Here is a 14,944-nt window from a genome sequence, read left to right on the forward strand (position 1 = left end):
GCAACATTTTACACTGAGTGTCCAGAAGTAACATTGTAAAGATGTTATGTTCACTTGTTAAGGTTTATATCATGTGGAAGGAGAAAAAAATGGAAAATCTCCAAATGAGCTTAACTCACTCCAATAGGCAAGTAAACATAGAAAAACAGAAAGCAAGTCCAAACAATGAAATAATTGCAACATTTTACACTGAGTGTCCAGAAGTAACATTGTAAAGATGTTATGTTCACTTTTTTAAGGTTTATATCATGTGGCAGGAGAAAAAAATGGAAAATCTCCAAATGAGCTTAACTCACTCTAATGTACACATAAACATAGAAAAACAGAAAACAAGTCCAAACAATGAAATAATTGCAACATTTTACACTGAGTGTCCAGAAGTAACATTGTAAAGATGTTATGTTCACTTTTTAAGGTTTATATCATGTGGCAGGAGAAAAAAATGGAAAATCTCCAAATGAGCTTAACTCACTCTGATGAACACATAAACATAGAAAAACAGAAAACAAGTCCAAACAATGAAATAATTGCAACATTTTACACTGAGTGTCCAGAAGTAACATTGTAAAGATGTTATGTTCACTTTTTAAGGTTTATATCATGTGGCAGGAGAAAAAAATGGAAAATCTCCAAATGAGCTTAACTCACTCTGATGAACACATAAACATAGAAAAACAGAAAACAAGTCCAAACAATGAAATAATTGCAACATTGTACACTGAGTGTCCAGAAGTAACATTGTAAAGATGTTATGTTCACTTGTTAAGGTTTATATCATGTGGAAGGAGAAAAAAATGGAAAATCTCCAAATGAGCTTAACTCACTCCAATAGGCAAGTAAACATAGAAAAACAGAAAACAAGTCCAAACAATGAAATAATTGCAAAATTTTACACTGAGTGTCCAGAAGTAACATTGTAAAGATGTTATGTTCACTTTTTAAGGTTTATATCATGTGGCAGGAGGAAAAAATGGAAAATCTCCAAATGAGTTCACTCACTCTGATGAACACATAAACATAGAAAAACAGAAAACAAGTCCAAACAATGAATTAATTGCAACATTTTACACTGAGTGTCCAGAAGTAACATTGTAAAGATGTTATGTTCACTTGTTAAGGTTTATATCATGTGGAAGGAGAAAAAAATGGAAAATCTCCAAATGAGCTTAACTCACTCTAATGTACACATAAACATAGAAAAACAGAAAACAAGTCCAAACAATGAAATAATTGCAACATTTTACACTGAGTGTCCAGAAGTAACATTGTAAAGATGTTATGTTCACTTTTTAAGGTTTATATCATGTGGCAGGAGAAATAAATGGAAAATCTCCAAATGAGCTTAACTCACTCCAATAGGCAAGTAAACATAGAAAAACAGGAAACAAGTCCAAACAATGAAATAATTGCAACATTTTACACTGAGTGTCCAGAAGTAACATTGTAAAGATGTTATGTTCACTTTTTAGGTTTATATCATGTGGCAGGAGAAAAAAATGGAAAATCTCCAAATGAGCTTAACTCACTCCAATAGGCAAGTAAACATAGAAAAACAGAAAACAAGTCCAAACAATGAAATAATTGCAACATTTTACACTGAGTGTCCAGAAGTAACATTGTAAAGATGTTATGTTCACTTTTTAAGGTTTATATCATGTGGCAGGAGAAAAAAATGGAAAATCTCCAAATGAGCTTAACTCACTCCAATAGGCAAGTAAACATAGAAAAACAGGAAACAAGTCCAAACAATGAAATAATTGCAACATTTTACACTGAGTGTCCAGAAGTAACATTGTAAAGATGTTATGTTCACTTTTTAGGTTTATATCATGTGGCAGGAGAAAAAAATGGAAAATCTCCAAATGAGCTTAACTCACTCCAATAGGCAAGTAAACATAGAAAAACAGAAAACAAGTCCAAACAATGAAATAATTGCAACATTTTACACTGAGTGTCCAGAAGTAACATTGTAAAGATGTTAGGTTCACTTTTTAAGGTTTATATCATGTGGCAGGAGAAAAAAATGGAAAATCTCCAAATGAGCTTAACTCACTCCAATAGTTAAGTAAACATAGAAAAACAGAAAACAAGTCCAAACAATGAAATAATTGCAACATTTTACACTGAGTGTCCAGAAGTAACATTGTAAAGATGTTATGTTCACTTTTTAAGGTTTATATCATGTGGCAGGAGAAAAAAATGGAAAATCTCCAAATGAGCTTAACTCACTACAAGAGACAAGTAAACATAGAAAAACAGAAAACAAGTCCAAACAATGAAATAATTGCAACATTTTACACTGCGTGTCCAGAAGTAACATTGTAAAGATGTTATGTTCACTTTTTAGGTTTATATCATGTGGCAGGAGAAAAAAATGGAAAATCTCCAAATGAGCTTAACTCACTCCAATAGGCAAGTAAACATAGAAAAACAGAAAACAAGTCCAAACAATGAAATAATTGCAACATTTTACACTGAGTGTCCAGAAGTAACATTGTAAAGATGTTATGTTCACTTTTTAAGGTTTATATCATGTGGCAGGAGAAAAAAATGGAAAATCTCCAAATGAGCTTAACTCACTTCAATAGGCAAGTAAACATAGAAAAACAGGAAACAAGTCCAAACAATGAAATAATTGCAACATTTTACACTGAGTGTCCAGAAGTAACATTGTAAAGATGTTATGTTCACTTTTTAGGTTTATATCATGTGGCAGGAGAAAAAAATGGAAAATCTCCAAATGAGCTTAACTCACTCCAATAGGCAAGTAAACATAGAAAAACAGAAAACAAGTCCAAACAATGAAATAATTGCAACATTTTACACTGAGTGTCCAGAAGTAACATTGTAAAGATGTTAGGTTCACTTTTTAAGGTTTATATCATGTGGCAGGAGAAAAAAATGGAAAATCTCCAAATGAGCTTAACTCACTCCAATAGTTAAGTAAACATAGAAAAACAGAAAACAAGTCCAAACAATGAAATAATTGCAACATTTTACACTGAGTGTCCAGAAGTAACATTGTAAAGATGTTATGTTCACTTTTTAAGGTTTATATCATGTGGCAGGAGAAAAAAATGGAAAATCTCCAAATGAGCTTAACTCACTACAAGAGACAAGTAAACATAGAAAAACAGAAAACAAGTCCAAACAATGAAATAATTGCAACATTTTACACTGCGTGTCCAGAAGTAACATTGTAAAGATGTTATGTTCACTTTTTAAGGTTTATATCATGTGGCAGGAGAAAAAAATGGAAAATCTCCAAATGAGCTTAACTCACTCCAATAGGCAAGTAAACATAGAAAAACAGAAAACAAGTCCAAACAATGAAATAATTGCAACATTTTACAATGAGTGTCCAGAAGTAACATTGTAAAGATGTTATGTTCACTTTTTAAGGTTTATATCATGTGGAAGGAGAAAAAAATGGAAAATATCCAAATGAGCTTAACTCACTCTAATGTACACATAAACATAGAAAAACAGAAAACAAGTCCAAACAATGAAATAATTGCAACATTTTACACTGAGTGTCCAGAAGTAACATTGTAAAGATGTTATGTTCACTTTTTTAGGTTTATATCATGTGGCAGGAGAAAAAAATGGAAAATCTCCAAATGAGCTTAACTCACTCTGATGAACACATAAACATAGAAAAACAGAAAACAAGTCCAAACAATGAAATAATTGCAACATTTTACACTGAGTGTCCAGAAGTAACATTGTAAAGATGTTATGTTCACTTGTTAAGGTTTATATCATGTGGAAGTAGAAAAAAATGGAAAATCTCCAAATGAGCTTAACTCACTCCAATAGGCAAGTAAACATAGAAAAACAGAAAACAAGTCCAAACAATGAAATAATTGCAAAATTTTACACTGAGTGTCCAGAAGTAACATTGTAAAGATGTTATGTTCACTTTTTAAGGTTTATATCATGTGGCAGGAGAAAAAAATGGAAAATCTCCAAATGAGCTTAACTCACTCTAATGTACACAAAAACATAGAAAAACAGTAAACAGCTCCAAACAATGAAATATTTGCATAATTTTACACTGAGTGTCCAGAAGTAACATTGTAAAGATGTTATGTTCATTTTTTTAAGTTTATATCATGTGGCAGGAGAAAAAAATGGAAAATCTCCAAATGAGCTTAACTCACTCCAATAGGCAAGTAAACATAGAAAAACAGAAAACAAGTCCAAACAATGAAATAATTGCAACATTTTACACTGAGTGTCCAGAAGTAACATTGTAAAGATGTTATGTTCACTTTTTAAGGTTTATATCATGTGGCAGGAGAAAAAAATGGAAAATCTCCAAATGAGCTTAACTCACTCTAATGTACACATAAACATAGAAAAACAGAAAACAAGTCCAAACAATGAAATAATTGCAACATTTTACACTGAGTGTCCAGAAGTAACATTGTAAAGATGTTATGTTCACTTTTTAAGGTTTATATCATGTGGCAGGAGAAAAAAATGGAAAATCTCCAAATGAGCTTAACTCACTCCAATAGGCAAGTAAACATAGAAAAACAGAAAACAAGTCCAAACAATGAAATCATTGCAACATTTTACACTGAGTGTCCAGAAGTAACATTGTAAAGATGTTATGTTCACTTTTTAAGGTTTATATCATGTGGCAGGAGAAAAAAATGGAAAATCTCCGAATGAGCTTAACTCACTCCAATAGGCAAGTAAACATAGAAAAACAGAAAACAAGTCCAAACAATGAAATCATTGCAACATTTTACACTGAGTGTCCAGAAGTAACATTGTAAAGATGTTATGTTCACTTTTTAAGGTTTATATCATGTGGCAGGAGAAAAAAATGGAAAATCTCCAAATGAGCTTAACTCACTCCAAGAGACAAGTAAACATAGAAAAACAGAAAACAAGTCCAAACAATGAAATAATTGCAACATTTTACACTGCGTGTCCAGAAGTAACATTGTAAAGATGTTATGTTCACTTTTTAAGGTTTATATCATGTGGCAGGAGAAAAAAATGGAAAATCTCCAAATGAGCTTAACTCACTACAAGAGACAAGTAAACATAGAAAAACAGAAAACAAGTCCAAACAATGAAATAATTGCAACATTTTACACTGCGTGTCCAGAAGTAACATTGTAAAGATGTTATGTTCACTTTTTAAGGTTTATATCATGTGGCAGGAGAAAAAAATGGAAAATCTCCAAATGAGCTTAACTCACTCTAATGTACACATAAACATAGAAAAACAGTAAACAGCTCCAAACAATGAAATATTTGCATAATTTTACACTGAGTGTCCAGAAGTAACATTGTAAAGATGTTATGTTCATTTTTTTAAGTTTATATCATGTGGCAGGAGAAAAAAATGGAAAATCTCCAAATGAGCTTAACTCACTCCAATAGGCAAGTAAACATAGAAAAACAGAAAACAAGTCCAAACAATGAAATAATTGCAACATTTTACACTGAGTGTCCAGAAGTAACATTGTAAAGATGTTATGTTCACTTTTTAAGGTTTATATCATGTGGCAGGAGAAAAAAATGGAAAATCTCCAAATGAGCTTAACTCACTCTAATGTACACATAAACATAGAAAAACAGAAAACAAGTCCAAACAATGAAATAATTGCAACATTTTACACTGAGTGTCCAGAAGTAACATTGTAAAGATGTTATGTTCACTTTTTAAGGTTTATATCATGTGGCAGGAGAAAAAAATGGAAAATCTCCAAATGAGCTTAACTCACTCCAATAGGCAAGTAAACATAGAAAAACAGAAAACAAGTCCAAACAATGAAATCATTGCAACATTTTACACTGAGTGTCCAGAAGTAACATTGTAAAGATGTTATGTTCACTTTTTAAGGTTTATATCATGTGGCAGGAGAAAAAAATGGAAAATCTCCGAATGAGCTTAACTCACTCCAATAGGCAAGTAAACATAGAAAAACAGAAAACAAGTCCAAACAATGAAATCATTGCAACATTTTACACTGAGTGTCCAGAAGTAACATTGTAAAGATGTAATGTTCACTTTTTAAGGTTTATATCATGTGGCAGGAGAAAAAAATGGAAAATCTCCAAATGAGCTTAACTCACTCCAAGAGACAAGTAAACATAGAAAAACAGAAAACAAGTCCAAACAATGAAATAATTGCAACATTTTACACTGCGTGTCCAGAAGTAACATTGTAAAGATGTTATGTTCACTTTTTAAGGTTTATATCATGTGGCAGGAGAAAAAAATGGAAAATCTCCAAATGAGCTTAACTCACTCCAATAGGCAAATAAACATAGAAAAACAGAAAACAAGTCCAAACAATGAAATAATTGCAACATTTTACAATGAGTGTCCAGAAGTAACATTGTAAAGATGTTATGTTCACTTTTTAAGGTTTATATCATGTGGCAGGAGAAAAAAATGGAAAATCTCCAAATGAGCTTAACTCACTCCAATAGACAAGTAAACATAGAAAAACAGAAAACAAGTCCAAACAATGAAATAATTGCAAAATTTTGCACTGAGTGTCCAGAGGTAACATTGTAAAGATGTTATGTTCACTTGTTAAGGTTTATATCATGTGGAAGGAGAAAAAAATGGAAAATCTCCAAATGAGCTTAACTCACTCTAATGTACACATAAACATAGAAAAACAGAAAACAAGTCCAAACAATGAAATAATTGCAACATTTTACACTGAGTGTCCAGAAGTAACATTGTAAAGATGTTATGTTCACTTTTTAAGGTTTATATCATGTGGCAGGAGAAAAAAATGGAAAATCTCCAAATGAGCTTAACTCACTCTGATGAACACATAAACATAGAAAAACAGAAAACAAGTCCAAACAATGAAATAATTGCAACATTTTACACTGAGTGTCCATAAGTAACATTGTAAAGATGTTATGTTCACTTGTTAAGGTTTATATCATGTGGAAGTAGAAAAAAATGGAAAATCTCCAAATGAGCTTAACTCACTCCAATAGGCAAGTAAACATAGAAAAACAGAAAACAAGTCCAAACAATGAAATAATTGCAAAATTTTACACTGAGTGTCCAGAAGTAACATTGTAAAGATGTTATGTTCACTTTTTAAGGTTTATATCATGTGGCAGGAGAAAAAAATGGAAAATCTCCAAATGAGCTTAACTCACTCTAATGTACACATAAACATAGAAAAACAGTAAACAGCTCCAAACAATGAAATATTTGCATAATTTTACACTGAGTGTCCAGAAGTAACATTGTAAAGATGTTATGTTCATTTTTTTAAGTTTATATCATGTGGCAGGAGAAAAAAATGGAAAATCTCCAAATGAGCTTAACTCACTCCAATAGGCAAGTAAACATAGAAAAACAGAAAACAAGTCCAAACAATGAAATAATTGCAACATTTTACACTGAGTGTCCAGAAGTAACATTGTAAAGATGTTATGTTCACTTTTTAAGGTTTATATCATGTGGCAGGAGAAAAAAATGGAAAATCTCCAAATGAGCTTAACTCACTCTGATGAACACATAAACATAGAAAAACAGAAAACAAGTCCAAACAATGAAATAATTGCAACATTTTACACTGAGTGTCCAGAAGTAACATTGTAAAGATGTTATGTTCACCTTTTAAGGTTTATATCATGTGGCAGGAGAAAAAAATGGAAAATCTCCAAATGAGCTTAACTCACTCCAATAGGCAAGTAAACATAGAATGTTGTAAACATAAAAATGTTTACAAGCTTAACTCATTCGAATGTACACATAAACATAGAAAAACAGAAAACAAGTCCAAACAATGAAATAATTGCAACATTTTACACTGAGTGTCCAGAAGTAAAATTGTAAAGATGTTATGTTCACTTTTTAAGGTTTATATCATGTGGCAGGAGAAAAAAATGGAAAATCTCCAAATGAGCTTAACTCACTCCAATAGGCAAGTAAACATAGAAAAACAGAAAACAAGTCCAAACAATGAAATAATTGCAACATTTTACACTGAGTGTCCAGAAGTAACATTGTAAAGATGTTATGTTCACTTTTTAGGTTTATATCATGTGGCAGGAGAAAAAAATGGAAAATCTCCAAATGAGCTTAACTCACTCCAATAGGCAAGTAAACATAGAAAAACAGAAAACAAGTCCAAACAATGAAATAATTGCAACATTTTACACTGAGTGTCCAGAAGTAACATTGTAAAGATGTTATGTTCACTTTTTAAGGTTTATATCATGTGGCAGGAGAAAAAAATGGAAAATCTCCAAATGAGCTTAACTCACTCCAATAGGCAAGTAAACATAGAAAAACAGAAAACAAGTCCAAACAATGAAATAATTGCAACATTTTACACTGAGTGTCCAGAAGTAACATTGTAAAGATGTTATGTTTACTTTTTAAGGTTTATATCATGTGGCAGGAGAAAAAAATGGAAAATCTCCAAATGAGCTTAACTCACTCTAATGTACACATAAACATAGAAAAACAGTAAACAGCTCCAAACAATGAAATATTTGCATAATTTTACACTGAGTGTCCAGAAGTAACATTGTAAAGATGTTTTGTTCATTTTTTTAAGTTTATATCATGTGGCAGGAGAAAAAAATGGAAAATCTCCAAATGAGCTTAACTCACTCCAGTGCGCAAGTAAACATAGAAAAACAGAAAACAAGTCCAAACAATGAAATAATTGCAACATTTTACACTGAGTGTCCAGAAGTAACATTGTAAAGATGTTATGTTCATTTTTTTAAGTTTATATCATGTGGCAGGAGAAAAAAATGGAAAATCTCCAAATGAGCTTAACTCACTCTAATGTACACATAAACATAGAAAAACAGAAAACAAGTCCAAACAATGAAATAATTGCAACATTTTACACTGAGTGTCCAGAAGTAACATTGTCAAGATGTTATGTTCATTTTTTTAAGTTTTTATCATGTGGCAGGAGAAAAAAATGGAAAATCTCCAAATGAGCTTAACTCACTCTAATGTACACATAAACATAGAAAAACAGAAAACAAGTCCAAACAATGAAATAATTGCAACATTTTACACTGAGTGTCCAGAAGTAACATTGTAAAGATGTTATGTTCACTTTTTAAGGTTTATATCATGTGGCAGGAGAAAAAAATGGAAAATCTCCAAATGAGCTTAACTCACTCCAATAGGCAAGTAAACATAGAAAAACAGAAAACAAGTCCAAACAATGAAATAATTGCAACATTTTACACTGAGTGTCCAGAAGTAACATTGTAAAGATGTAATGTTCACTTTTTAAGGTTTATATCATGTGGCAGGAGAAAAAAATGGAAAATCTCCAAATGAGCTTAATTCACTCCAATAGGCAAGTAAACATAGAAAAACAGAAAACAAGTCCAAACAATGAAATAATTGCAACATTTTACACTGAGTGTCCAGAAGTAACATTGTAAAGATGTTATGTTCACTTTTTAAGTTTATATCATGTGGCAGGAGAAAAAAATGGAAAATCTCCAAATGAGCTTAACTCACTCCAATAGGCAAGTAAACATAGAAAAACAGAAAACAAGTCCAAACAATGAAATCATTGCAACATTTTACACTGAGTGTCCAGAAGTAACATTGTAAAGATGTTATGTTCACTTTTTAAGGTTTATATCATGTGGCAGGAGAAAAAAATGGAAAATCTCCAAATGAGCTTAACTCACTCCAATAGGCAAGTAAACATAGAAAAACAGAAAACAAGTCCAAACAATGAAATAATTGCAACATTTTACACTGAGTGTCCAGAAGTAACATTGTAAAGATGTTATGTTTACTTTTTAAGGTTTATATCATGTGGCAGGAGAAAAAAATGGAAAATCTCCAAATGAGCTTAACTCACTCTAATGTACACATAAACATAGAAAAACAGTAAACAGCTCCAAACAATGAAATATTTGCATAATTTTACACTGAGTGTCCAGAAGTAACATTGTAAAGATGTTTTGTTCATTTTTTTAAGTTTATATCATGTGGCAGGAGAAAAAAATGGAAAATCTCGAAATGAGCTTAACTCACTCCAGTGCGCAAGTAAACATAGAAAAACAGAAAACAAGTCCAAACAATGAAATAATTGCAACATTTTACACTGAGTGTCCAGAAGTAACATTGTAAAGATGTTATGTTCATTTTTTTAAGTTTATATCATGTGGCAGGAGAAAAAAATGGAAAATCTCCAAATGAGCTTAACTCACTCTAATGTACACATAAACATAGAAAAACAGAAAACAAGTCCAAACAATGAAATAATTGCAAAATTTTACACTGAGTGTCCAGAAGTAACATTGTAAAGATGTTATGTTCACTTTTTAAGGTTTATATCATGTGGCAGGAGAAAAAAATGGAAAATCTCCAAATGAGCTTAACTCACTCTGATGAACACATAAACATAGAAAAACAGAAAACAAGTCCAAACAATGAAATAATTGCAACATTTTACACTGAGTGTCCAGAAGTAACATTGTAAAGATGTTATGTTCACTTTTTAAGGTTTATATCATGTGGCAGGAGAAAAAAATGGAAAATCTCCAAATGAGCTTAACTCACTCCAATAGGCAAGTAAACATAGAAAAACAGAAAACAAGTCCAAACAATGAAATAATTGCAAAATTTTACACTGAGTGTCCAGAAGTAACATTGTAAAGATGTTATGTTCACTTTTTAAGGTTTATATCATGTGGCAGGAGAAAAAAATGGAAAATCTCCAAATGAGCTTAACTCACTCCAATAGGCAAGTAAACATAGAAAAACAGAAAACAAGTCCAAACAATGAAATAATTGCAACATTTTACACTGAGTGTCCAGAAGTAACATTGTAAATATGTTATGTTCACTTTTTAAGGTTTATATCATGTGGCAGGAGAAAAAAATGGAAAATCTCCAAATGAGCTTAACTCACTCTGATGAACACATAAACATAGAAAAACAGAAAACAAGTCCAAACAATGAAATAATTGCAACATTTTACACTGAGTGTCCAGAAGTAACATTGTAAAGATGTTATGTTCACTTTTTAAGGTTTATATCATGTGGCAGGAGAAAAAAATGGAAAATCTCCAAATGAGCTTAACTCACTCTGATGAACACATAAACATAGAAAAACAGAAAACAAGTCCAAACAATGAAATAATTGCAACATTTTACACTGAGTGTCCAGAAGTAACATTGTAAAGATGTTATGTTTACTTTTTAAGGTTTATATCATGTGGCAGGAGAAAAAAATGGAAAATCTCCAAATGAGCTTAACTCACTCTAATGTACACATAAACATAGAAAAACAGTAAACAGCTCCAAACAATGAAATATTTGCATAATTTTACACTGAGTGTCCAGAAGTAACATTGTAAAGATGTTTTGTTCATTTTTTTAAGTTTATATCATGTGGCAGGAGAAAAAAATGGAAAATCTCCAAATGAGCTTAACTCACTCCAGTGCGCAAGTAAACATAGAAAAACAGAAAACAAGTCCAAACAATGAAATAATTGCAACATTTTACACTGAGTGTCCAGAAGTAACATTGTAAAGATGTTATGTTCACTTTTTAAGGTTTATATTATGTGGCAGCAGAAAAAAATGGAAAATCTCCAAATGAGCTTAACTCACTCTAATGTACACATAAACATAGAAAAACAGAAAACAAGTCCAAACAATGAAATAATTGCAAAATTTTACACTGAGTGTCCAGAAGTAACATTGTAAAGATGTTATGTTCACTTTTTAAGGTTTATATCATGTGGCAGGAGAAAAAAATGGAAAATCTCCAAATGAGCTTAACTCACTCTGATGAACACATAAACATAGAAAAACAGAAAACAAGTCCAAACAATGAAATAATTGCAACATTTTACACTGAGTGTCCAGAAGTAACATTGTAAAGATGTTATGTTCACTTTTTAAGGTTTATATCATGTGGCAGGAGAAAAAAATGGAAAATCTCCAAATGAGCTTAACTCACTCCAATAGGCAAGTAAACATAGAAAAACAGAAAACAAGTCCAAACAATGAAATAATTGCAAAATTTTACACTGAGTGTCCAGAAGTAACATTGTAAAGATGTTATGTTCACTTTTTAAGGTTTATATCATGTGGCAGGAGAAAAAAATGGAAAATCTCCAAATGAGCTTAACTCACTCCAATAGGCAAGTAAACATAGAAAAACAGAAAACAAGTCCAAACAATGAAATAATTGCAACATTTTACACTGAGTGTCCAGAAGTAACATTGTAAAGATGTTATGTTCACTTTTTAAGGTTTATATCATGTGGCAGGAGAAAAAAATGGAAAATCTCCAAATGAGCTTAACTCACTCTGATGAACACATAAACATAGAAAAACAGAAAACAAGTCCAAACAATGAAATAATTGCAACATTTTACACTGAGTGTCCAGAAGTAACATTGTAAAGATGTTATGTTCACTTTTTAAGGTTTATATCATGTGGCAGGAGAAAAAAATGGAAAATCTCCAAATGAGCTTAACTCACTCTGATGAACACATAAACATAGAAAAACAGAAAACAAGTCCAAACAATGAAATAATTGCAACATTTTACACTGAGTGTCCAGAAGTAACATTGTAAAGATGTTATGTTTACTTTTTAAGGTTTATATCATGTGGCAGGAGAAAAAAATGGAAAATCTCCAAATGAGCTTAACTCACTCTAATGTACACATAAACATAGAAAAACAGTAAACAGCTCCAAACAATGAAATATTTGCATAATTTTACACTGAGTGTCCAGAAGTAACATTGTAAAGATGTTTTGTTCACTTTTTAAGGTTTATATCATGTGGCAGGAGAAAAAAATGGAAAATCTCCAAATGAGCTTAACTCACTCTGATGAACACATAAACATAGAAAAACAGAAAACAAGTCCAAACAATGAAATAATTGCAACATTTTACACTGAGTGTCCAGAAGTAACATTGTAAAGATGTTATGTTCACTTTTTAAGGTTTATATCATGTGGCAGGAGAAAAAAATGGAAAATCTCCAAATGAGCTTAACTCACTCCAATAGGCAAGTAAACATAGAAAAACAGAAAACAAGTCCAAACAATGAAATAATTGCAAAATTTTACACTGAGTGTCCAGAAGTAACATTGTAAAGATGTTATGTTCACTTTTTAAGGTTTATATCATGTGGCAGGAGAAAAAAATGGAAAATCTCCAAATGAGCTTAACTCACTCCAATAGGCAAGTAAACATAGAAAAACAGAAAACAAGTCCAAACAATGAAATAATTGCAACATTTTACACTGAGTGTCCAGAAGTAACATTGTAAAGATGTTATGTTCACTTTTTAAGGTTTATATCATGTGGCAGGAGAAAAAAATGGAAAATCTCCAAATGAGCTTAACTCACTCTGATGAACACATAAACATAGAAAAACAGAAAACAAGTCCAAACAATGAAATAATTGCAACATTTTACACTGAGTGTCCAGAAGTAACATTGTAAAGATGTTATGTTCACTTTTTAAGGTTTATATCATGTGGCAGGAGAAAAAAATGGAAAATCTCCAAATGAGCTTAACTCACTCTGATGAACACATAAACATAGAAAAACAGAAAACAAGTCCAAACAATGAAATAATTGCAACATTTTACACTGAGTGTCCAGAAGTAACATTGTAAAGATGTTATGTTTACTTTTTAAGGTTTATATCATGTGGCAGGAGAAAAAAATGGAAAATCTCCAAATGAGCTTAACTCACTCTAATGTACACATAAACATAGAAAAACAGTAAACAGCTCCAAACAATGAAATATTTGCATAATTTTACACTGAGTGTCCAGAAGTAACATTGTAAAGATGTTTTGTTCATTTTTTTAAGTTTATATCATGTGGCAGGAGAAAAAAATGGAAAATCTCCAAATGAGCTTAACTCACTCCAGTGCGCAAGTAAACATAGAAAAACAGAAAACAAGTCCAAACATGAAATAATTGCAACATTTTACACTGAGTGTCCAGAGGTAACATTGTAAAGATGTTATGTTCACTTTTTAAGGTTTATATCATGTGGCAGGAGAAAAAAATGGAAAATCTCCAAATGAGCTTAACTCACTCTGATGAACACATAAACATAGACAAACAGAAAACAAGTCCAAACAATGAAATAATTGCAACATTTTACACTGAGTGTCCAGAAGTAACATTGTAAAGATGTTATGTTAATTTTTTTAAGTTTATATCATGTGGCAGGAGAAAAAAATGGAAAATCTCCAAATGAGCTTAACTCACTCTAATGTACACATAAACATAGAAAAACAGAAAACAAGTCCAAACAATGAAATAATTGCAACATTTTACACTGAGTGTCCAGAAGTAACATTGTAAAGATGTTATGTTCACTTTTTAAGGTTTATATCATGTGGCAGGAGAAAAAAATGGAAAATCTCCAAATGAGCTTAACTCACTCCAATAGGCAAGTAAACATAGAAAAACAGAAAACAAGTCCAAACATGAAATAATTGCAACATTTTACACTGAGTGTCCAGAAGTAACATTGTAAAGATGTTATGTTCACTTTTTAAGGTTTATATCATGTGGCAGGAGAAAAAAATGGAAAATCTCCAAATGAGCTTAACTCACTCCAATAGGCAAGTAAACATAGAAAAACAGAAAACAAGTCCAAACAATGAAATAATTGCAACATTTTACACTGAGTGTCCAGAAGTAACATTGTAAAGATGTTATGTTCACTTTTTAAGGTTTATATCATGTGGCAGGAGAAAAAAATGGAAAATCTCCAAATGAGCTTAACTCACTCTGATGAACACATAAACATAGAAAAACAGAAAACAAGTCCAAACAATGAAATAATTGCAACATTTTACACTGAGTGTCCAGAAGTAACATTGTAAAGATGTTATGTTCACTTTTTAAGGTTTATATCATGTGGCAGGAGAAAAAAATGGAAAATCTCCAAATG

The sequence above is a fragment of the Microchirus variegatus genome, assembly GCF_963457635.1.
Source record: "Microchirus variegatus genome assembly, chromosome: 15".
NCBI classification, from domain to species: domain Eukaryota; kingdom Metazoa; phylum Chordata; class Actinopteri; order Pleuronectiformes; family Soleidae; genus Microchirus; species Microchirus variegatus.